Source organism: Pleuronectes platessa, chromosome 14, assembly GCF_947347685.1.
Source record: "Pleuronectes platessa chromosome 14, fPlePla1.1, whole genome shotgun sequence".
NCBI lineage: Eukaryota > Metazoa > Chordata > Actinopteri > Pleuronectiformes > Pleuronectidae > Pleuronectes > Pleuronectes platessa.
The window spans coordinates 2617337-2642851 of NC_070639.1; the positions used below are offsets into that span (position 1 = coordinate 2617337).

Genomic DNA, 25515 nt, shown 5'->3' on the forward strand with positions numbered 1-25515 from the left:
AAAGCACTCAGGAATTACCCCTGGTGAGACGTAGGAGGAGCTAGGCCTGAAGTCAACCCACAGTGCTCAGAGCTTCCAGGTGACGCAAGCTCCAGATCCATGCAGAGTAACAGAACATCGGCTGGGTCAAGTGGCCCCAAGTTCACAAGGAGTGGCTCCAGTTTGACGACGACGCAGATTCCATCCTAGAAGCAACGGAGAAGGGTTAAGCAGATCGACGCCTCAAGTCAGTGACCACCATCATTGTCAGCCTTGCAGGTAAGATGTTCGGGCTGGAGGAGAAGATAGCAGCAAAACTCCCCTACACCATGAGCAACAGAGCCCGTAAGACACACAAGCTCAGGCAGGAGCTGAATAGTTTAAGGTGGCCGTTCAAGGAGGCAAGGGTGGAGGAGAACGGAGCAGGGGAGCTGTGCAAAAATCAAAGCTGTGCAAAATCCTCTGCAATAAGCGTACAACTTTGAAGAGGGCAGAGTGGCATAGGTGGTGGAGGAAGGAGAGGGCCGGAAGTGAACTCCCTTTCTAGCTACCCATTTGGATTTATAAAACAGCTGCTTGGGTAGAAGAGCAGTGGCCAGCTCCCCTGCTCGACCGCCCGCTCAGAGGTACCTTCAGTGATGAATCCAGGGAGCAAGAGCTGGGCCACTGTAAGTCCTTGATTAATCCACCTGCACCAACTATGGACTTGGACAGGAAGGAGTCTGGCTGGAAGGAGATCCAGGAGGTGGTCAAGAAGGCAAGCGCAACCCCAGGACCGAGTGGGGTACCTTACAAGGTATACAATAACTTCCCAATGTTACTCCTCTGGCTCTGGAGGATCCTGAAAGGTGATCTGCCTGCTTCCAGTGAAGCACTGATGAGTGGAAGCATGCAGAGGGGGTGTGGATCCACAGGAGGACGACTCAAAGAACATCGATCAGTTCAGAACCATCTCGCTGCTCAGTGTTGAGGGGAAGATAGTCTTCAGCATTGTCGGTGCCTCACAGACTATCTCTTGAAGAACTTCTACATTGATACCTCGGTCCAGAAAGGGATCTCGAAGGTATCGGGGTGTCTGGAGCACACAGGTGTGGTCACCGAGCTAAACAGGGAAGCCCGGGAGAACAAAGGGGACCTGGTGGTGTTATGACTGGACCCTGCAAATGCAAGTTCAGGGAACTAATTCTTGACTACTAAAACAGCTTCAGTCTGAGAGTCTCTGCTGGGGCTACAACCTCAGAGTGGCACAAGCTCGCTAGGGGAGTCATTAATCAATCAATCAATCAAATTGTATTTGTATAGCCCATATTCACAAATCACGATTCGTCTCATAGGGGTTTAACATGGTGTGACATCCTCTGTCCTTAACCCTCAGCAAGAGTAAGGAAAAACTACTAAAAACCCTTTTTAACAGGGTAAAAATACATAGGAACCTCATAGAGAGCCACATATGAGGGATCCCTCTCCCAGGACGGACAGAAGTGCAATAGATGTCAAGTGTAGGAAAACATCATCAAGATTAAAGTTTTTAGAAGCAATGATGAGGGTACACATTTTGAAGGATAACTTCAAAACTATTTATCAAGCAGTCCTGCTGCAATCATAGTCTATGGTCAGCAGCCAGCAAGATTATGATCCACCATCAAGATCAGATGCCACTATAGTCCAGTCATTTTCCACTGCTGCCAGTTATATCCATTAGGATCCATCATCAAAAATCACAGAGCAAAAATAAATAAAGACATGAAGCAAGTAACAATTCAGTTAGGTTTTTAAAACTTAACTTAATATTCAATATTCTTGATTGCATCGGCTCAGAAATCGAAAAATCAAAAAGAATGATTCATATTTAGAAGTTCACGTTACATTTCTGGAACATTCACATCAGAACATTTTAGCATCTTTTATCTTAAAAAAAAAACAAACTAAAAACAATCAATCTGGATCATTTCTGATTCATTTTCTATTGAATAACAACTCATCCCGTAATCAAATAATAATAAAACTCCTTGAACTTGAAAAAAATACTTTTTGCTTAATGTTTTATTACGAAGCTGATAGAGATAATTAGGTTTCTGGGCTTTTAAGTGGATTATTGAACCCTAATTTAATAGTAGCTGATGATATCAATATCTCAATCAGCTCTCCAAATCTAATTTCCCCTAGGAACATTTTAACAATATTGCTCTCCGGGAATCTGTCTATAAAGGCAGAGAAGAATTCAAACGTTAAGTTCTGTGCAGTTTGACTATCTTTATTCTATATTTTTCTATGCAGACCCACTACTGCGCGCTTTAACTAGAATCACAATGACTCACCTTGAGAGAGAGAAAAACTGTGACAGAGCTGCTTCCACGCAGCCTAATTTTCTGTGTAAACAGCAGCAGATAAACAGCCTTGAGGGAAGTTCATTGTCAATCTGAAACTGCTTGTTACCATTTCGTGGCTGTGTCTCCTTCTTCCTCTTTCACGCTGCCTTTTTCTTTCTCCTCTCTTGGTCAGACAAGCCTGTCTGTCTCTTATCCTCCCAGTCTACCTTTGACAGTGGTATCATTGTTTGAATCCCCTGACAGTGACTGATATCTGAGAAGGTGAAAATGTTAAACAGATGTACCTCTTGACCTTTTCCTCTTTTTAGCGACTGGTGCCTACTTGTTTTTCAGGGACAGATATTGACGTTTCGACGGTTTGGGGTTGTGAATAATCCATTATGGCTGTCTATTAACATACAGAAAATGGGGCAAAAACAGATAATGATACAGAATATAAAATATCCAGCGACCTGCTGTATGTCTTCTTACTCTGAAGTGGTGATTACCCTTATAAGAAATATTTGTAATTTACAGGCAGATAAAATGTTAGTATGCACCTGAACAGAGAAGAAGCCATTTAGTCTGTCGTCATAAATAGATAATATTTATGATCCTTATTCTTGTATGTGTCAGGGTAAAAGATGCTGCTCTGCAGAAAGAATGAATTTATTAAATCCCACACGAGCTCAGGAGGCATTTGCAGAAACATTTATCACAAACAGTAATCTCTGGACACATTTCATTTACAACAAAATAAATTAGGCTTTCACCCCACTTTTGGAAAGCCTCACTTTAGATTCGGCTGTGTGGTTACGGGACTGAAATCGCTTGTGACAGCAGAAGTGCCACTGTCGGTGTGTTTCTCTGCTATGAAGATGAGGCAGATACATCATTCTGTGTGTATCTGTGTGCGCATGCATGTCCAAAATCTTGAGTGGGTGCATGTGCATTAGTGGGCGTGTCCATTAGAAGTACATTTTATGCACAAATGTGATCACTCACTGAAGCTTATTTTTCCCTCTCTCTTCATTTTATCAGTGATGGATCATCAATAGCAGATGTGAAGGCCCCTCCGCAGCAAGATACACACTCTCTCTGGCTGAAAAGACCTGCTGTGATAACCACTGTAGCATTAGGTGACGAATATGAACTTTCTGAACTGAACTTGACATCTCAGCTATCTTTGTGTGCCCTTCCTCTGACACAGATACAGACACAGGAACTTAGTGAAGCTCCTTAAGCCATATTCCAATACTTAAACTTATACTTCTCATGTTTGACTCATGCATGATCTGATATTACCTGTAGCAGGCAAGGTTAAACTTAAGGGCACTGAGGGGCTGTATGGACAGAGACATAGTTGATCCTCTCACTGTAGCAAAGCATATTATTGTAGTGTTAACAAAGCTAGACCTTTGTTCTTCTGGCTTTAGTTATTGCACACCATAGACAATCAAGTTTTCAATTTGTCAGTGCAGGTAACCTTGCAGCAGGCTATAAATCTACCTCAAAGCCAACATTTTCATTAATTCATCTTATGTAGCGTTCACACAGCGTGACTTGATGCAGCATGGCGTCACAATCAAAAAGTATTTGCTCCCCAGTGTCATTACCTGCAACCTGACTGAATGGTCCTACCTTTGATCTGACCCAAAGCACAAACATGACATCTCCTGGACCAATGGGTGACCTACATATTATAAGCTTCTACAACATATATATGGCTCCTGGGGAAGCGTCTTTATCTCAAATTCAAACAGAAGAACAACTGATATGTTTGTTGACAGTGCAGCCAAATAAACAAGATTAATGGATAGTATATGTAAATGCAGTGTCACCTCTCACTGCATATAAGTAGTTCTTAGTCGAACTCAGACTCCTGCATGTGCAATAACCAGACTTAATTAATTTAAGAGATCCGTGTTTCTTGGTTTGTAGATCTGATAATAATAATGTGAATTTCTGTCCCACAGCCTAACGGAAAACATTAACATTGGTCTATGGAGAGAAGATATACTAAGCAAATGTCACTCAGACTAATAATGTGGACATCATGAATCAAGATGCTTTGAAAATATCAATGTTTATGACTGAATAAAATCCTAAAGAAACAATAGAGGGATTATCAATAATGTAAACCTTCCCCCATAACAAACACACATAATCATCACTCAGCACCGCAGGAAGTGTAATAATGCCCTGGTCTGAGATGCATTGAGTTGAAGTTTATTTTTCATTTTTTATTTTTTTTTAAGCTGATGTTTGTTATAATTTTGGTCAATTGTCTTCATTAGAACTATGCTACACTAGCTGTGGGCCGTACGTTTTAGCAATTAACCCACGGACACAGCAAAGTGTGTGTTCCATTTGTGTGTGTACTTTAAACGTTAGGTGTAACATTCAGGAAGTCATGACTCGTCTGTCTGTGAGCTGGTGGACCTTCAAAACATCCATAAAGTGTTACCATCTTGAAACATGAAATACTCAATACCCTTGACAGTTAACTCATTTAACACTGGCAACCCTAAGGTTTGGAAATGTCAGCATTGCAACATTTTCTGAATGATAATGCTAACAGTTAGTGAACCAGAGTGAATCTAAACATTGTTATGTTATTTTGCGAAGCGTAATGAACAGTTGTTAGAATTGATGAATATAATAGAAGTGATGTTGGACTGGAAATCATGCACATAAAGTCAGACAGTTGTTTTGTGCTGGCTGGGTCATTTGTTTGGGGACGGACTCCTCTTCTGAGATGGATGTTGATTCATCTCTCCTCAAGTCATGAAGTATCATTGTGTTATCATTTATTCCCCAGATATGGTTCTATAGCACTTATTTTTAATTTTTGTGCATTTCCACTAAATTCAACTGGAGTAAACATAGATGCAGCTCCATCTGCTGAATGTGTTGATGATGATGCTAATACTAATTTCCATTTATTCAAATGAAGAAACGACTTGAACCTCTGTCGCCTCACACATGTCATCCTCTGCACCTCAACTTCTGCCAATGGGGGCTGCGACTCATTTGGAAAACCTCTGGATTTAAACTCTGGTTAAATGTTGAAAAACTTTTATCTGGCCATTTTAATTTGCCGATTACAATCTGTACATTTAATAACTTTTATTATTAAGATTAAGTCAAGCATTTATACAAACTTAGTGCGTGAGAGAGGGAACTAAGCATGAGGGCAAAGCTCTCATGTCAACCACTGGTCTATGCTCCAGGCCAGATACGAGTATTGCATCAGCTTACTTATTAGCCAGCATATGGCCCAGCGTGATTAATCTATGATGAACTATTGTGGCGAATGTAATCACACTGTAGATACAAGCAGCGGAAAAGAGTTTCTCTCACAGGGTCTCAGTGAGAGTCTAACCTTGTGAGGGAGCTGTGTGTCATCTCAGAGCAGACCAGCTCATTGAACTGAGCGGAGTCCACTGAGGTGGTTTGGACATCTGATCAGTATGCCCCTCGGTTGCCTTCCTTTAGAGGTATTCAAGGTACATCCAACTGGGAAGAAACCCTGGGCAGAGCCAGAACATGCTGGAGGGATTATATATCCCACATGACCTTACTTTCCCCGGAGGAGTGGGAGGAAGTAGGAAGGGAGAACATTGTCTTGGCTGCTTAGCTTAGCCTGTGATCACTGCGACGGATAAAAGAGATGATGGATGGTTGTGAATAAAATCTAAACAAAAAATTACATTCACACTGTGAATTGGCGAATTGCTATTCATTTTTGAATGAAAACAAAACATCCCACTTCTCTCTTTTGTTCACACCCTTGAACTCTGGACAGCCCACTCAGAGGTGTAAATAAAATGACTTGCCCTTCTAGCCAGGGACAAAAGCTTTAAAAGCCTTTGACTTGATGGATTGGTGAGATTGAGAGACCCGTATGTGGCACACGCACACATACACACACAACACACACACACATACACACAGACTCACAAATCAGGCCTGAAAATCTGAGCCGTCTGAGTGTTGCTCTCCGCTCTCAAGGTCACAGTGTGTTGTATCAGTGACAGCATCAGGAATTCTCAGCTTTTCCTGACTGATTCAGGCCTTGGGGATGTTTCCACCTCCACTACCACCAGAGTCAAGGGTTGTGTCCATGTGTGTGTCTGTGTTTACATACTAGAGTTTTGCTGACATGTGCAAGGATGCCCTCAAGCATATGCAGTTGTGTACAAATCCATATCGGGATTGGGTGACATACATTTGGCCAAAGGGGAATTCTGTTTGAACCTCTTGCAAATTTGCAGGTAAGGAGCACTCTCTCACTCACACATTCAACACTGGAATGCAGAACATTGACTATTCTTTTTCATATCTTAATGCTGTTAATACAACAGGAAACCTTTGGAGCAGTACAGCTTCATGGTGAGTAGTATGATGAGGTAAGAGTCTCTATCCAGGTCCTTTTTTTAACCTGTCTCAATTTATCTCCTCTTGGCTTGCCTTTGTGTCTCTCGCTCTCTCTATTTGTCTTGTCTCACGTCCACTTTCCGGCCCCGCCTCCGTCTCTCTCTCTCTCCTTCACATCTCCTCCAGCAGAATCAGCTTGGAATTATTTTGACCAGGACGTCATCGCTGACAAATACTCCATCGCACAGGGGCTGAATCCACCCATCCCTCTTTCCACTAGAGGTGCCCTTCAGCTAAGTGGGAGAATTTAGCATCTCACACGCATAGGCACACACGCACACACGGGCATAAAATTCAAACCACAATGACAGATTCACAGTAAGAGTTGAGTTATTACATGTTTCAGACCTTTGTCTCCTTGTCAGCTGGAATGATTCATGCCTCTGGGTGCCCCTGTTGGCTGGCGGCTGGGCCTTTTCTTCCCTCGGTTTGTCTCTCCCTTGCTGTTAAAGCGTATTCATGGACATACACATAAATATATGCTCCGATGTCGCCATCTTTGAAAATATGAAGGCACTGTAAGTTGCCTTGAAAGTGAACTGTACAGTTCCAGTGTGAAAAGCTGTTAGTCTCTGTATGTTGCCCCTGCTGGCAACATTTCCAAGGTGTATCCCGCCTCTCGTCCTGGGATTCACTCCAGCACCCCTGTGAAAGGGTAAGCACTACAGTATATGCGATGGATGGATGGATGGATGGGAGTTAGCCTGATGAGATTTCTTGTAGATGGGCCACATTTAATTAAATTGAGGTAATTATCTCTATGGTACCTATATGACAATCATTCTGTGACTAAATTAAATGATAGTGTGTCATATAGACAATATCAGGCGATGTATTTACAGTTGGAGCATCTTGCAGATGCTGATGGCTGACGGAGACAAAAACAGCTCCACAAGGTGGTGGTTTGTTTTGGCATTGATAATGGAGACCTGGGGAGACCAGGCAGCAGGTGCCAGCACAGTGGCCGCCACTGATCCCTGTTGCATCCTCTTGTTCAGCACAAGGCTAAGGCCTTAGTGTAGTTTACACAGTCTTAAATCCTGTCCCTGGGGAGTCCATCTATACATAGAGGGAGAATCCCAGTAAGAAAACATTCTAAACTGTTTGGTGTGTTTCGATCTTCTAAGTGTGTTAAAAGTGGGCTGCACCTGGAAGAAATTGTATCATAGATATCAACATTAAAGTATAGTATTTGGATCCTGTGAAAGGTGTGTGATACCAAAGGCTATCCAACACACACTGATGAGTCATATCTACATATTGATCAACTGTTAGAAAGATTGTCCACTTTTGCAAACCAATCTTACGTGTTTATTTAAAGGTTCGGTGTATAATGTTTAGATGAAAGGGATCTATTGGCAGAAATTCAATATAAAGTACACCTTTTGATGCTTTCACTAGTGTGATTTATCTAAATCTGTTCAAACTATTTTTTACTTTACCCTAGAATGGGGCTTTTATATTTAAATACTTTATATTTACATCAGCAGCTGGTCCTCTCTATGGAGGACGCCATGTTCTTTTCAACTTAAATTGTATCTTTTGAGTTTTTATGAAAACTAAAGGTTTCCACAGGTCGATCATGTTTGGAATGGGAGGATGAGGTGAGGGGTGCTCAGCTGCAATATCTGACTTTACCACTAGATATCACTAAATTCTACACACTGAAACTTTAAATGCTTTAACTATAGTTTATAATAATATTCAAAAGGGTTGACCTTATTACGTAAACTGCCTTTAAATAATGTATGTTAGGATTTGCACTATACAAATAATAGTAAATAAAAATATGTCCATGGTTGATTTGTGCAGGGTCTCTCTAACAGCTTGCCGTTGATTCTCAAGGCATTCTGGGTACCCCTAGGTTTGAGGTGTGGGTCTGAAAAATCTCCGTTTGGAGGGGTATATAGCCCTACGCCTTAGCCCGACCCCTCCATCCTAGTGCCAAGGGGTGAAATGGGATTGGGCCTTATTTTGTGAATTGACGTATTAGTCATAGGGTGGTGTTGGAGCTCATACCATCATGTTCATCTTTTGTGCAGATTGTTTCTCCCTCTTGCTGAAAAAAAAGCATTTTTACTTTACAATAAGTAACCTGGGAAATTCCTCATTTAATATACTTCAATGAAAAGTTGGTATCAAGCTGATAACTACTGACTGCCTGAAGAAAATGGCTAATGTGTTTGTATACAGTGGGGTCCAAAAGTTAATCAAGATGAACAGGTTTTACTACACAGTACCAGCAGTGCTTCTCATCTTCCTCTTCTACGTCTTCCCACCGTCTTGTCAATCACAGCCCTGCTTCAGCACGCTTCCGCCATTTCCATATCTGATCAGCTCTGTATTTTCTGGTCCTTATCTCTGCCCATTCTGCCGTCTGCAGACGTGTCTGCTGTGTCGAACCTGTGTTAAATAAGCCCCGGGCTCGGCGGCATGCTTTCCTGGCACTGGAAGAATAGATGTAATCCCATCGTGTTTGAATATGGCTTACAAAGTCAAAGCGTCCCTGCACACCGGTATCACAGATAGCCATTTGCAAACAGCTTGAGCTCTTTTTTAAAAGCACAGTCCGCGCTTATCTTCTTATACACAAAGTGGACATGGAGCAAACGAACATTGTGAACCACAGGGTTGTTTTAATTTTGATTCAATTTCAACAAACATCGGGAAATTTGAATCATGTTAACATTTTTTTTTACGTTTAGTTTGATGATTTAAACGATTTTCTTTTGACACATATTTATTTATCACATTCCACTGAGCTGGATGTATGTCTGTTGCATTGTCTAAATTGTCGTGATCCATCACTCCAGGATGTGTTGGTGTGCCTCACCGACAATCCGTCTTGATCTCTTCTCTCCCTCATCTCCCAAAGATTTTCTTTTATTAATTAATTTTTTCCATGAGCAGAGACCCTGCATTTGTTTCATTTTTCTTCCATTCCAAACTCTAAAATGGGACGCTTAAAGTTTTATGAATGTCACTTTGCACTATCTGTCCAAATGTTTGGTTGTTTGCTGTGTTCGCTGACCACTTGCAACCTTGGATGTCCCATTAAAGGAGATAAAATAGTAATGACAACAAGAAACCAATAAAGACAAACAAGAAGAAGAGGTGAAGTTCAGGTTGATAGCTGATCTTTGACTCAGCCTTTTTTTTTTAAAGAGTGGACACAAGCATCAGCACATTTCCCATGATGCTTTGAGGTAGAGGTTTTTTTAATACTTTGAGTGAGTGGGGCTTCATAAAAACACCCAAAATGAAATTCTCATTTTTTCCAAGATATTTGCACTGACCTAGAGGTCTTTCGAATAGTGTGTGCATTTCGCTGAGCTCGCCTCTCAAGCACATTTCCTAAGTCCTGCTGCCCTTTCTTTTTATAATCCACATTTACTCTGCACTCACAGAAATATTAATATTTGATAAGGACCAGTAGGAGAAATGCGAGGATGGATTCCACACGTGCAATAGTAGGAATGCTCTCCCTCTGATCACACTCAAGCATAAATTGGACTTGGTGATGTTTGGAATATGTTTTGAGTGCAGAACCCCTGACCTGGAGCTTCTAACATGAGGACAGAGGCGCTGCACTGCCACAGAAGAGTAGAATGCCATAAGGCTTTCTGACTGAAAATAGACAGTAAAAGGGAAGAGGAAGGGTGCTTTTCTTCATTGATGTGCCCTATGCTTTTTAGTGACTGTGAAAATTATGAGATAACATTAATAAAACATGCCCAGGCATCAGGGTAGAAGATGCAAAATGTGCAGAAACTGCCAAATTCTCAGTCTTTCATTGCACTTTTTTCACATAATTAGGTCAGTGTATTTCACAAGATACCGATACCCGAAGATGAAACGGTGTAAGAATTTTGTATGAAAATTACAATGACCAAAGTTATCACATTTGTAACTATTGGTGTTTTTTAAATGTGCTGTAAATGTAAAAAAAAATACTGATTTTAAGTTTTGTATTTACATAATATATAGCATCAATAAAAGTGATGATAGTATTTTTATTATTTATTGAAGCTTGAAAACTTGATATGTTTAGGGCAGATGTCTAGCCTAAATATCATAGTTGGGGCAAAATGTCAGTGTTTGTTAAACACAAACAATTTGGCTACAGTGGATGTTAGCATTTGTTAGCTATGGCCAGAGATTATTATCAGTTTACTAGTTTCTGACATGTTTCTAGAACAGAACAAATGCTGCGCTTGCATCTTTGAGATTAAACGTTACAAGTAAGTATCAGGAATTGTGCACAATGAAATTGATTCATCACTAACTGATACTGATGTGGTGGATGCCTTCGCACTATATTGGTTGTGTAAATCCCGGTTGTTTGTGTCATTATATTTGAAGGGTGCACAGAAGAGTACAGGGTGTTTCTGTTTTTTTAACACTAGGCCACTAACAAAATGATGTATGTTATTATGCTTTTACCTTTTCTTATAACCATAATGTTTTTCGCTCTTCAATTCATCTTATACTCATACATACTAACAACAGCATATATTGCATTTGATGAACTCAATAAACTTAACATGTCCTACATCTTCACTGTAAGCACAGTGCTCGACACCAAAAACTGTTTTGTTGTCCCTTTAGACCCGTCTAAGTGTGTGAAGTCCCTTTGTTGTCTTTTATTTCAATTAATTAATTTTAATTACGAATCAGACTTAATTAGATGCTGTCTATACAAGTTAAAACAAAAACATCCAGTTAGAAACCAGAGGGTCTAAACATAAGCATTGTTGCTAATGTCAAATTCAAATTTTAATTGTGCAATTTTACAGTTAGTGGTTAATTTAAGCAGAAAATATACTTTTTGGATATATTGTATATGTATGATAGTATATATTGCTTTACACAAAAGGGAGCAAGTACCACATCCAGATAACAGTTATTTTTTTACATCTACTTCAGTAATTGCCTGATCCACACAAAACCTGAGAGAACTGATCGTAAGGAGCACATGGCCCCTCGAAGAAGCAAGTGTTTCATTATTATACATTAAAGACGGCTTAAAAATACATGGTTATTATGCAGAAACTTTTTTAGTATATTTTGTTTCCCTACTGTAAATGAAAAACTGCTATAAAGAGATTTAAAAAACAAACGTCAGCCATGTCTCTTGACAGTAGACCTGCTCCAGCCATTAGCAGTCAGGAAAAACACAAATGCGGGCACTCAAAGAGAAACATAATGGCGTGAAAAATAATAGGCTGCTGCTGCTACTCCTTTGACTTGTGATGTGGTGCTGAACGGACAGCTCCTATAAAGTGCTTTAATATGCATGTGTTCATTTTGCATCAGTGTTGTTTACTGTCATCACTAAACTCTCTCTCTGTTGAACTTTACTGAGGGCAGATGACAGAAGCCAAATCTCTCCCTCTGTGTGACATACAATATGCTGCTGCAGATTTCTCACCTGCTTCTCACAGACATTACATTTAAGGTTCAAGGTGAAGCACTGCAATCTTTATGTTACTACATTCATGATTTCAGGATGTGGGCAGAACTAATATTCAAAACTTCTTAAAATACAAGATTGGCTGAGCCCAGACATACAAGTTTATTTATGTTTCAGTGTAGCCACACAGACAAATGCAATTTGACTGTTCAGAAACAAGACAAAATATGCAAATGTTTGCATATATTTGCATATATATATACATATAATATGTTTCCTTATACTAGAAAATGTACATGCAACTCACGTACACTGGGGTTGGTAAAGATTTGATCCAAACAGAAAATGTTAATATTACTTTGATCTAGAGCTGAAACGATTATTTGATCAGTGGATTGATATATGTTAAGTTTGATGTTAAATAACACAGCTAAATGTTTGGAATTATCTCGTTTATTTATCCTTCTTATTCTAACCATAGTATTATGAGTTCAATATTTTGGGGTTTTGACCACAGAACAAGCAAGTTGAGCTCTGGGAAACTGTGACTTAACTGTTAACAATTTACATCAATCAATAATTTGAGGGCAAAAATTGTTTTGGTGTGCATGGTGTATTTCTGTTCCCATCGTAATATTTAGAAAATTCTTTGAATCCATAGATAATTATCATAATCGCATAATGCCTCATAATCCTCAGTATGGCATATTAGCGAGTGTACACATATTACTGTAATAGCAACATCTCAGTACTGGCAGCTAAAAACGGTTTCCCTTAACTTACACTGCTGATGTTGTGTTGAAGTGAGTCCTACTGTAATAGGGAAAATCTGCCAAGTCATTTTAGAAAGCCACAGCTCTGAAAGATTAAGAGGATTAAAAACAGACCACGGTTTTGTCCAAACAGCAAAGCTTCAAATGGAAGACCCTGTCCTAACAGTGTTTGGACAAGACCCCCGGGGGCGGAGGCAGCACTGCTGTCTCTCCTCTTTCAGATGTGCAAAACAGGCTCTCTGGACTCTGTCAGACTCATCTCACAGCCACCGTGCTTGGTTGTTGATCTGACTCAACATGCAGCACCTTGAGGCTGTGTTTGTCATCCTGCTCTTCAAAAACACAGCATTCAGATTGCTCTAAGGTTGAGGCTCCAGGACTTCAAGGCCTGGCTTTATAAAGGTCAATGATAGAAAAGTACAAATGCTCCCACGGTTCATTTTGCTGTTTACAATTACAAATGATGCCAGGAGTATATTTCTGTGCACAAGCTTCATTAACTGTTTTTTTGCACAGATGTGTCTAACATGGCAGCGGCTTCATGCAATCCATCACCATAGTGACATGGCAGACGTTTTCCTCATGTTGTTGCCATGACAACCTTTCAGACACAGACCATTTATTTATGTGGCAAAAGCGAGAAAAGCCTCCCCCGGAGTTTTACTGTTAGCGCCCCTACACACACAGCCTGTACATTCAGAGTGTTGACAGTTTCACACGTGCAATTAAAGATTTACTCAACACATGTCTTTCATAGCAGCTCAACTTCTCCTCCTCCCTTATTTCCTCCTTCTCCCTAGTTTCCGTACCAAACATACTGCTGCCATGTGCCACAGCTCACCGAAGCATTTGTGTTAAAAGACCTGGGGAAGGTTCTGAGGGGCCGTCTTTAATACAGTCTGATCTCATTAAAAGATACAGCTGCCAACGTGAACACACAGGAAAAACATGCTGGAACAAAGGAACTGACTCTTGCTGGAGCATATGCGTATTCCACATAATGAAACACAACCACTGACAATAGACAAATCACAAGTGTAATATGCGCAGAATGGGCCTGTCTATTCAAACCTGCATTCTTAAAGGGCTCATTTGTTAAAGAAGTACTTAAGGCAAGCTTGCACAACACAGTGACGTGATGTTACGATGGCAGAAATGTGAAAGAAAACATGTGCCCCTCACTTTTGAAATAACAATCCTCTTTGGTTGGCTGATGTCAGAAGTGTGTTTTGTTGCATCTATAACCACACCCAGCCGAGATGCCACAATGTGCTGGAGTAAACCAAGCTCCACAACACTGCAGCAAGGGGAGAAGAAAACAGTGGAGGTCAGAAAGCATCAATCGACTCTTCAATTAGACTTTACTCAATCATAAATCAACTTTTATTTTTACAGCCCATATACACAAATCACAATGGGCCTCAAAGGGCTTACAAGGTGCAGAATCCTCTGTCCTTCACCTTGACAAGAGTGAGGAATATCTTTTCACAAGGAAAAGAAACCTATAAACCTCAGAGAGAGCGCCACAAGTGAGGGATCTCTCTCCCAGGATGGACAAAGGGTGCGATACATGCCACGTCTAACAGAGCACATGAACAAAATAACGGTATTTACAACATTCCTGAGAATAGACAGTGTCTCACATAAATAGCACATTAAGCAGACCTGAATGGCAACTGATTCAGTGGGGCTCACCTGAGATATAAAGCGAAAAACCCTCCACAGTTCCTATACACATCCTTGTGTTGGAGCAACAGAGCAATCTCAGATCAGCCCTTCTCAAGTCGAGCCAGCTAGGGGCATATATGTTCGATGCTAATAGTTTAATATAACAACATCGAAATGAGAAATTCTATATTATGCAAGTGTGTAGTTTTCAATTTCAATGCAGAATCTTCACTTTTAACTTTATTTGTACACTGTGCTAATGTTGATTTTAAATGATCTGAGTATTTCCTCTTCCAATACGATAAGAACCAGCCTGAACATCCTAACCATGGAACATGTCCCTTCACACATCAAGAGATCTTACTCCAATTAGAATAGAAAGCCAACCTGGTGGAGGTTTGACGTTAATTGCTTGTGTCAAATATGATCTGAGACAACACCCAACAGAGCACTCTAACAGTTCAACAAGCAAGAGTCAGTATGTAGTCTAGTAACTCAACCAACAAATCAACCAGGAGGAAAGGAAGGGAAATACAATAGAGGAACAAATGAGACAGAAATCAGGGATGACCGCTGGTTAAAGCCTGACACATCTACATCATCTAATCAGCTTGGACAGGAGTGAAGGTTTCCGTTTGGTGGCAAAGTGGCCATGTGTTTCAAATCCTTCCTCCATGTCTGTGACAAAGCCTGTCAACACCAACACTACCTCCTTATCCCTGTTTGACCAACCACTCGCACATTCCATCCGTCACACGTCAACAGGCCGACACTTGATCCTAATTGGCACTGCTGCAGTGCGGGCGTCTAGTCTCCTAGGCAGAAGTGTTTAAATTCTGACGGTGAAACCTGAGCTCGCCCACAGGGTCATTTCTCCTTGGGTGGGGAATCAAAAACTGACAAACACAAACAACAAGAGTTCCAGTTTTGGCCCAGGCCGTCACACATCATTCCCTTATGGCGGACACATCAAACGGGTCCACCCGTCTGTCTTGTTCCAGTTGGACCGGACCCCATTCCTGACAGGTCAAGGGTGAAGCTTACTCCACTTCATCAAATGCACCCCCCTTGTCAAGCCTGTCAACAAATTTAGAGAATAGGGACCCATTTCTGTTCCCACATAAATGCTCACACCCATGGGACAAAGCTGTGTGAATTGGCTGATCTTACTTTTGATAAACTGCTGATAGTGATAATGACTGTCCAGGGAAATACAAGTAAGCCCAGGGTCTTTAATTGGTTAAAAGGCATGACCACCAAGTATATGTCAACAACAGAACATTTTAAATCCTGTAAGAAGTGGACTGACAAATTGTTTTATCAGTATCATCTGACATCTATTTGGGGGGGAAGTATCCCTTAGATCTACAGTTCCCATAACAATAATTCAGGCTGTACAATATAATGCTAATGAGTCACTGAGTCAAACTGTGAGCTTCAACCTGATATTATGCCAATAATTCTTTACATTCTGACAATTTCTTCTCTTTGATTTATAAGAGAACATTTTGATGTTTATTTATAATGGATCATAGTTAATGCTATCCTGGAATTGCAAGTCAAACAGATTGTTTATGACACCTGGAGGACCTATGACTTCTGATGCAAATTCACCCCACACAGTATCTTTCTGTCCAGTCTCCCCTTAAACTCTCCTGTCTGGCATCACTTTCAAAATCCTACTATAACGTATACTGAAACAAATAGATGTACACTATGTAGGTACACTTGCTCCCATTTGTCTTAGTTGTCACTTTCCTGCTTCTTAATCAAATGGTGAAAATAGCGCAAGAAAATTGTTTCTAAATATAGAACTCAGGTTACTGAATGGATGATGTGCCAATATGGGGAGTGAATTTGATCAAATGGTTACCATTCTGGAGTGTTACATGCTGATACTAGGAAATTAGACAGTGACATATTCCGTCATATTAAAAAATTAGGGCTCCCATTGAAAACAATAGGTGTGGTGCTCTGACATCCTACTCTACTTGTTAGTATTATCCTTTATTGTCAGGCCCTGTGTGCCCTGCAATCTACACCTGCAGTCTTCATCCGTCATCATTCTAGATATTCAGGAATTGTGAGATTCTAGAATTTTTATTTGACATCCATGTAATTCCCTTTTACATACTAGTTGAATATGAAGATAAGTTATCTGCACCTACTCCTCTCGTCTCCCACTCATTTCTCATTATATGTAAGATCTATCTCAAATATTGTACATCGTGTTCAGACAAGAAAATGTCCAGTTCTCTATAGACTGCATAATGTATTAATTAATTCACATATTATAATTTGATTGGTAAAAATGCTTTTTCAAACTATATTACCAGCTTTAAAAACAAGTATTCACTTTATCATTCTCAGTGTCTTAGGACCTCTTCATTTTAGACCATGGAGGAAAAGTTAGTTATATAAGATGGCTACTGACCTCGTGGTGGCCTCCAATAACGTGGGAGCAAATTGCCATATATCACTGGAGGCAGCTGGTTATTTATAACTCACATAGAGAGAAAACAGGTAGGATCTGCACATAATCACAGGTTGTGATAATTGCCATTAGGGTCAAGATTTCTAGCAGCATCCATTGAACTATTCAGTCTGTACCCAGGAGCTAAAACACTACTATTATCGGCCAATTTGTCAAGTTGGAGAAGGTCTATTAAAATCACTGTATAATGGGTCCTCCTCAGTTTGCATTGTTGTTGTTTTTTTTTGTTTAATTCGCACCCAGTTTCTATTCAAAGTAAAAATTTCATAAAAGTACTGTACAAATACTGAATCCATACCTCTGCTGAGGTCAAACAATACCCTTTTGAAACCACATTTAAATTAACTAGATCTGTATTTAATTTGGATTGAGATCAAAATTGCATACATTTATATATATCAGTCCATCATGAAAAGATCAAGAGGAATTAATCTCTAAAACAAAAAAAAAAGTTGAAAAAAATGCCCTCTTATATATAATAGAAAAATATTGAACAGAAAAAAATAATCTGGATTAGCCCCCTGATGCCATGCCACGCCAAAGTAGGTTCTTCTTTTCCCACATGACACATCCTTCCAACATTTATGGGAATTGGTTCAGTTGTTTTGTAGTACCAAACAAACATAGTTATTTGAGGATAATGTCCCTTAATTGCTTTAAAAAAATCCTATCTGTAGTGTGCTTAGTTAGCATTTGACGAATGATGAAGAATTCTAAAACAATACATCCCAAAGTAGTATCCAGTGTCAACTTGTGTTTCTACTGGTCAAATAACATCAAACCAAGTACTTCAGCACAGAACATTGTTTAGGAAACTTTCATGCTCATAATCACCATCGGATCTGAATGAAAGGGAATGTTTATCAGTGATTCATGAATAATACATTGTATTCATTCAGCACATCCCAAAACAGTTACAAGGTGCTTTTCCTGTTAACAATGAAAAATGAAATGCAAACAATGTGAAACCGTTTAAAAGCAAACAAAAAATGTAAAAGCAATTTGAAGATCACACAGCTATAGTGTACAGATAGATAAATTTAGAATGGTACATATGACATAACAGTATAAACAAGATCAAATAAAAAATAAATTGTCTTTGTCTTTGAGATTTTAAAGAGGATAAGGAAGCGTTTGCTTATGACCTCTGGTTATGACCGGGTACCTATGGTGTCAAAAGACCTGGAATGTAGACTACAAAAAGAATGTATGATATGAAGGGGAGGTACAGAACAGCCCTTCTAAGTCAACGATGAAATCTTAAAACCGATTCCTATATTTGTTAAATAATTAAGTATGAATGAACAGATATATATATATATATATATGTTTGAAAGAACATTTTAAGGGAATTAAGTTATTTGAAATATGTCAGATTGATAATTTGTCAAAAGTTTCAACATTTAGGCTAAGTTGTCATCATTGATTCAACTGCTCAACACTCTAACAAACTTTATTAGCTTAATTGATGGAAAACATGGTCCTGCAGGCTATGGATTATTCAATATATCCATTATTAGACTACAGTTGATGTTAACAATTTCTTCATGGTAGTGGATGTTTGGGTTACATATGGACCAGTGACACCAGGACCATGAAAAACTCTGCATTTAGTTTAACAGAACACTGTTCAAAGAGGATCACTTCCTGTAGAGGATCAGGGTTTTCAGTTACTAACCCCCCTTCTGCATCCATCCCCATGCATCAGCTCATATCTGAAAATGGACCGATTCGGTCGGGGTAGGTTGGTGGGTGAGTTGGGTTGTAGCCAGGGGTCGACTGGGACAATAATTCAGGCAGGGAATTTGACTCCTTTCCAGGCAACCCTTTACTCGCAAACCACCAGACTTCTAATTTTGTAGGCTAACCCTATTTATTGATGTAATGATTACCAGACCAGTAAACAAGCAGGCTGCATTAGTAACTCACTGCCCTCTACCATCTTCCAATGATGTCCTCTTTGTCATGTGCCATAAGAATGTCCTTCTCTGTTGCCACAACGGAAACAGTGAAAAAATATGATATTTCCAAAGGCTTCAGATTGTCCTGATATTGTCTGGGTCTGTAGTGTTGAGCTGTCGTTGTAAAAGTGAAATAAGTCTGTGGAAACATGTAGTGTCTCAACGACAGTCTCTTATTTGATGCTTGAATTTAAGATTTTCTTCATTATACAGTTTAACTAATTATTCACTGAGTGGTAATGAGAAATCATTAATTTTCTATTTCTCAAGTTTCTCAAAAATAGTTTCCCACGCAGTCAAATCTTTATCTGTGTCACCTCTTGGGGATTTAAAAAAAAAATGTTTATTCAGATTTTTATTAAGTACCATAATGAAAAAAGTTGCCAACTTTGTCTTTAACATTATCAGATATTCTACAGTAAAATCTTCTGAACTTGACTTGCAGACAGTGGGGTTAAAGAGTGAGGTGAAATATCTGTCACCACTCAAGGATTTTTTTAAATAACATTTAAAGCAAGTTATGAGTTCCATAATGAAAACAAATATATAAAAAAATATTTAAAATAGCTTGATATGAACAATTGTACCAGCAACTAAAATGTTGTTCTTTTACTTTGAAGACAAATTGCCTAAGAGGAAGTGATTCCATACAATTTGCTGCCATGATGGAGATAAACACCAGCATGAATGCCTGTGTCAGCCAGATGTGATGAAATAAAAATAATTATCCAAATTATCTAGTGGGACAGGTATTATTGTTAGATGACCAGTTTTGACCCGTGGACCACCATGTGATTCCGTTCACTGTTATTCTTCATCTCCCCCCCCCGACTCTGAGCCGCTATTTACCTGTTTATTCAAATGTTTATAACATTCAGTGAGTCCAAATCACACCAAATTGGACACTGCGCCTCCTCAGGCATTCAACAATCATCAAGTGTGAAGCCCATAAGATGAAGGGGTTTGCAAGATAAGCCATCCACAAATAGATGTTTGTGGAATTAGTAGGTAAAGCTCAAACAAACTTTAATAACATAGAAGGCAAGAGGCTGGGAAAATGTATTATAAACTCCATCCTCACTTGGTTGGGGTGTTATTGGGGTGTTGTAAATGACCTGAATGCTGCCAGCAGCCCTTTCTCAAAGGTCGACATGGTTTTTCTTCCCCTCCTCCCCTGCTCCTTCTAGCCCTCACCTCCTCTGTCTGTGCTCGCTGGTTGACATTTTTCCTCCTCTGCCCCTGCATGGCCGAGGGGTGAAGGGGTAGGAGGGGAGCAAGGTTGGGGGCAGAGGCTTGCCAGTGGATGTTCCCTCACAGTCAGTTTAATAATCCCATCACTGCCCTGAAAAACCATGATTGATTTCTCTACAGCAACTCTTCAACAATATTTTTTATGTATTTGACTTCCATTTTGTCCAACACACATCCTCTGCTGCAACAAAATGTACCCTTAGAGGAATTAGTTGCCACACACACACATTTTCACACACACTAACTTCTATCTTAGTGAGGACACTCATTGACATAATACATTCCATAGCCACTTACAATAACCTTAACCATCCAAACTAAATATCTAGCCCTAACCCAAACCTGATTCCTTATCCCCTTTAACAAGTACAGCGTAATGCAGGAAAAAATGGGCACGACCTTGATTCTCTAGGGAAGATCAGCACAGCCAGCACAGCTCATGCTGATGAGACGAGCTGCTCATGTAGACAGTCTGGACACTAACCTGATATGCACACTAAAATGAAAAGCAGATGAATACACAAATGATGGGGGAGAGATCCTGCCCACCTGTCATGAGTCAGAGTTATAAAAACCACAGAGCGTATCTTGATTTTAAGCCAAGTAATCTCATTTAAAACTACAATTATTCCGACATAACTAGGACAAACACAGACACACTGATGTGCTACCATCTTGGAACTTCATCTGACTTTCCTTAGTAGACTTGATGTGATGCTTCTGATGAAGACAAGAATGACATTTCTTATTTTTTTAGGGAATGAACATTTTGGAATTAAAATGTATTTAACATTTAATTTGATTTGGTAAAAAGTTTACATGATTAAAGTATGCTAGGAATGAGCCTTCTTAACATGTGGCTTAAAATAATGTGAGCTTGCGTGTAGCAGAACTGTCACCATGAAACAGCAATGACATGGGCACCAAACCCCTGAATGGACAGATAAGAAATAAGATACAAGTCAGTCTACACTTAACAAGACTCTCTGATGACTCTGACTGACAGGACAAGTCAGCATGTTAGTTCTTTCCCTCAAAAACTAGGCAGTTGTGAGTTGGGACGGCACAGTAACAGTCCCTCAGATGTACTCACAGTGACATGGACGAATAAAAAATGTACCCTAATGGAGAAGGAATAAAAGCAAGATGAGGCAGTCGTATGGAATATAAGACACATCTGAGGAGATCTCACACGGTCTTAAAAGAAAGCAACAGTAAAAAGACGCTAAGATGTTAGAAGATGATAAGGGGAAGCAGCAGGGATGTTTGTCTGAACGAACGGTCCAAACGTCCATCCTCCCAAATAGGTTATAAGTCTACTTAAAAGCTTGGCATGCAGCATAACATCACCTGAGAACAGCAGTAGTTACATTACATGACAACAGTATCCATTGAAGGGAATCCCCCGCTGATGAATAATGTAATGGGATGAATTATTAAATGATGTGTCCTGGTTTTGGGGCCCTTCTGAAAGTGTGTTTCCGCATGTGGTGGAATTGCCTCAAGTCAGAATGACTTTCAAGCACAGTTGGAATGGACTGGTCAGCAAATACATGTCTCATATGAATGGTTGCTTATTTATAATTTATTAGTATGACATTCAAATGTATTAGCCTGGTGCATTTCTGCTGGCCGGTGCAAACTACACAGGAAAACGAAACCATGTAAAATGATGCCCTGCATCTCCAGCCCTTCCCTAACCTACCCTCTATCAGAGACTGTCTGAAAATGAATAGTGGGGAAGTGATCACAAAGACATTTTCTTGGCCAGAAGGAGGCTTACTTTTCACGAGTTTTTTACCTGCTCACTCTGGCATGGTAATTAGTATATTCAAAAGGCACCATTTGCATTTGGTTGTGATCTGATCCCCCTGTCCAGCTCACATTACATCCTCCCTCCCTTTGTGCACGTCCATGAAAAGAACAAGCAACAAAAAAGACCATCGAGGGGCCTTCTTACTATGTTTACCTGCTGCTAGCTGCCTAACATAGTTGTTGTACGTGGATTGACAATGTGATTGCATTACAATTGTGTTTTATGTGTCCCTGTTCAACTCCAGAGGTGGTTTGTCTGGTCGGATCACAATCTGTCAGTTTACACCTGTTCTTTCATGCACTATGTTCTTACAATGCAAATGCCAAAAGAAAACTTTCATGCAGGTGTAAAGGTAGTATTTTTAAATTGTTGTTTAATTTTTGTCATACTTTATAATGATGTTTACACCTATTTATTGGCACCTCTTTCTCACAAGAGGGTGGACGCCACGGTGGAACACAGTGGAACACAAAGTCCCAAGTGGGAAACCTTCTCAATGACTGTCCATCTGGCTCCAGGAGCAAATCCTAGCAGCTGTTGTCCAACCTTGGACCTTTGACATGTTCTCCTCCTAACAAGACTCAGCCAAACACACACACACACACAAAAAAAACATGTATTCAAACAACTCTATTTCTTTAGCTCCATCATTTATTTGCCGTCATGCATGGATAATTAATTAGTATTTGAGTGGGGCTACATTTGGAACACATTTGTTGCTGGAGTGAAGCATCATGCCAATACTAATTCAACTGGAGAAGGTTCAAGTTTTCCACGTGGGCGTCAGACAAATGTTGAAAAAATAGATGCAGCGAATTAGCCTTCAGTTTTCCCAGGCACGTTAAGCATCATACGGAGTGTCTGAGACAGCTCATAGTCTGAGACAGTTGCCAAGCATGTTATAAGGCAAATATTAAAGTCTTCTCTATGGCAACACAGTCAACTGTCACCAACCTAATTAAAATGCTATGTTTACTTTGGAGAGTGAGTTGCATATATCAGCTGAAATCATTAAGAGCAACGCAAATACCAAGGTGCCAAGCTGTTTTGTAATGGACTCATATTTGGTCCTGCCATGAAAGAACATGCATGGCCAAAATAAACATTTCAAGACCAACTCCCTTCTCCTCTCACACTGCTGCAGCTGCACTCAAAGAGATGTCTACCAACACCAGGCCACTGCAGGTGTAGGATTGGAGAATGTTCGAGCATGAAGAAGTATAGTCAGATGTGGTAAATAGCATAATGTGGGATCCTCATTCGACCATTCCAATGTCCAACTGTCAGCTGCCTGAAGAGGTGATCTGCAAGACGTAATAAACCTATTTTCCAGGAGGTAGAATAAAAGTTGTCTACTTTATGTCAGTTATAAGCGTTAGTGTGTATTTGATAGCTGCTAAATCTAAATGATATCATCTCTGAAGTCACACTCTGGACCTCCAGCTACAACCAAGTGCCCATTTTCTTGTGGATGTCATTAGTCTTCCTTCCCACCTTCCTTGATGTCCCCATTTTATCTTAATGGTGCTTGGCGCACAGATACCAAGAGGGTGATTGGATTATTAGTAACAATTAAGGGCAGGGTAGTGAATTGCTTTCAATGAGGCTTTAACTATTATTAGAGAGAAGTCTGTGCGAGAGGACGATGTCATCTTCAAGAGCCTGACGACAGATGTGCCTGTCTGGAAAATGTCAACTTTGAGTACTTTTGATGTGCAGTACATGGCTTTGTACTGTATACACCCGGGTGCACACACACACACACACACAAGGTGTCTGTCATAGATACAAATGAGCACTCTAAGCTGGAAAGTAAGGGTTTATGATTAATGAAGGCTGCAGATATTCATGCCGAGTGTATTTCAATGTCTTTATTAAAAGACAAAAAATATGCAGTCTACCTGTTTTTACTTCAGTCTTGCATCATCACCTTTTATCTATCTCCTCTTCTGTCTTCTTTTTCTGCCATTGTAAAACATTCACGATGCAGCTATTCTTTTGTGCTACATTTGATGTACAGTCCCAGTGACTTACGTGAGGAAATAAAATGTTCCAGACCGTTACCAAGCCAGCAGGCGACCAGAGTAACTTGATCATTAGGTTACACCCTGTATGGGCGGCTGCATACTCGTTTTTATGGTGCATTAGGGAGGAAACATTTATGTCCTTAAAGCATAGGAAGAGGTTGTCGCTTTGGTCTTTCTTTTGAAATAAGGAGTCGTTTTTCAGATCGAGAATGGACTGAATAAATCCTAACCCAGACCAGGGTGCTATAAAGATGATCACAGACAATAGAATAGTGAGTTTTTGTCACTCACACAGACGTGAAGAACAGTGTATGCCTTTTTGACCACAGGCTGACATTATTGAATGATCAAAATCTTAGGATCCGATAAAAACAATAATAATAAAACATGTTGTTTTTAAAAGATTATTATCTCTACACGTGTTTCTATTTAAGTGTAATTTGATCCCATGGGTTGTGATCTAGGATGATGGCAAAAAACTGTGAATAAAAGAAAAGCAATATAACGCCGCATGTAAGGTACATCACAGGTACAACTATGTTAAAGTGTGTTCATAGCCAGCGAAAAGCTACCTGCCCGGTTTTTAGCATATATACTCTAGCAGGTTTTCAGAGTCTGTTAGTCTGTCCATAGCCAGAGTTTCTCTGAGATAAGCCAGGATAGAGTTCCATCTCTTCCAGGAAAGAAAAGATAAAGAGGCTGATAAACCTCTTCACTTAGACACACAACTAACTATAGTTCCATAGTTCTCTATAAATAATAACATACAAACGCATTTGAAAAGAAATCCCCACAAAATTCAGGAATGACCATGACCCATTTTATTAGATCCTGTATTCGGGAAAGAAATCACCCACTGATCTCTCTCTCTGCTGACCTTCCAAAAACACAAGCCTCATCTAAAAAAGAGTGATGTTACTGTGGATGCATGTACTGAAGACTGAAGTGTCACTGACAGGATCTGCAACATATATTTCACGCATACGACGAAGCATATTTGATCTGCAGGGATTTTCTCCCAAAGAAGCTGCCTTGCTCCAGAGTAGCAGAGTGTCGACCTCCTCACAGCAGGTGAAGATTAGACGCAGCCAGATGTGTATTCTCACCAGCCCCTCTGGGACTGGAACCAACCTGGCACATCAGCTAGTGTGAAACAGCTGTTCTCTACCACTTTACGTACAGATAAACACTGAAGGCACCAGCAGCAGTGGTAATAATCATTCATTACACAAATAGCAAAACTCTCACTCTGTTTGTGGACAACTAAGTTTAACTGGTTGTGTTTTTTACACACAGTAAAGTAACACGATAGAAGCAGAAGAACTCATGACTTCTAGTCCTTGGTCTGAGTTTAGTTTGGAACACACACTCACATGAGATTCTT

At 39.9% G+C, this 25515-nt stretch overlaps 1 pseudogene; it reads left to right on the plus strand.

The window, feature by feature from the left end:
• The first annotated feature begins 263 nt into the window (after window positions 1-263).
• The window catches only part of LOC128456202 (uncharacterized), a 39752-nt pseudogene continuing 14500 nt past the window's right edge, over window positions 264-25515 (plus strand).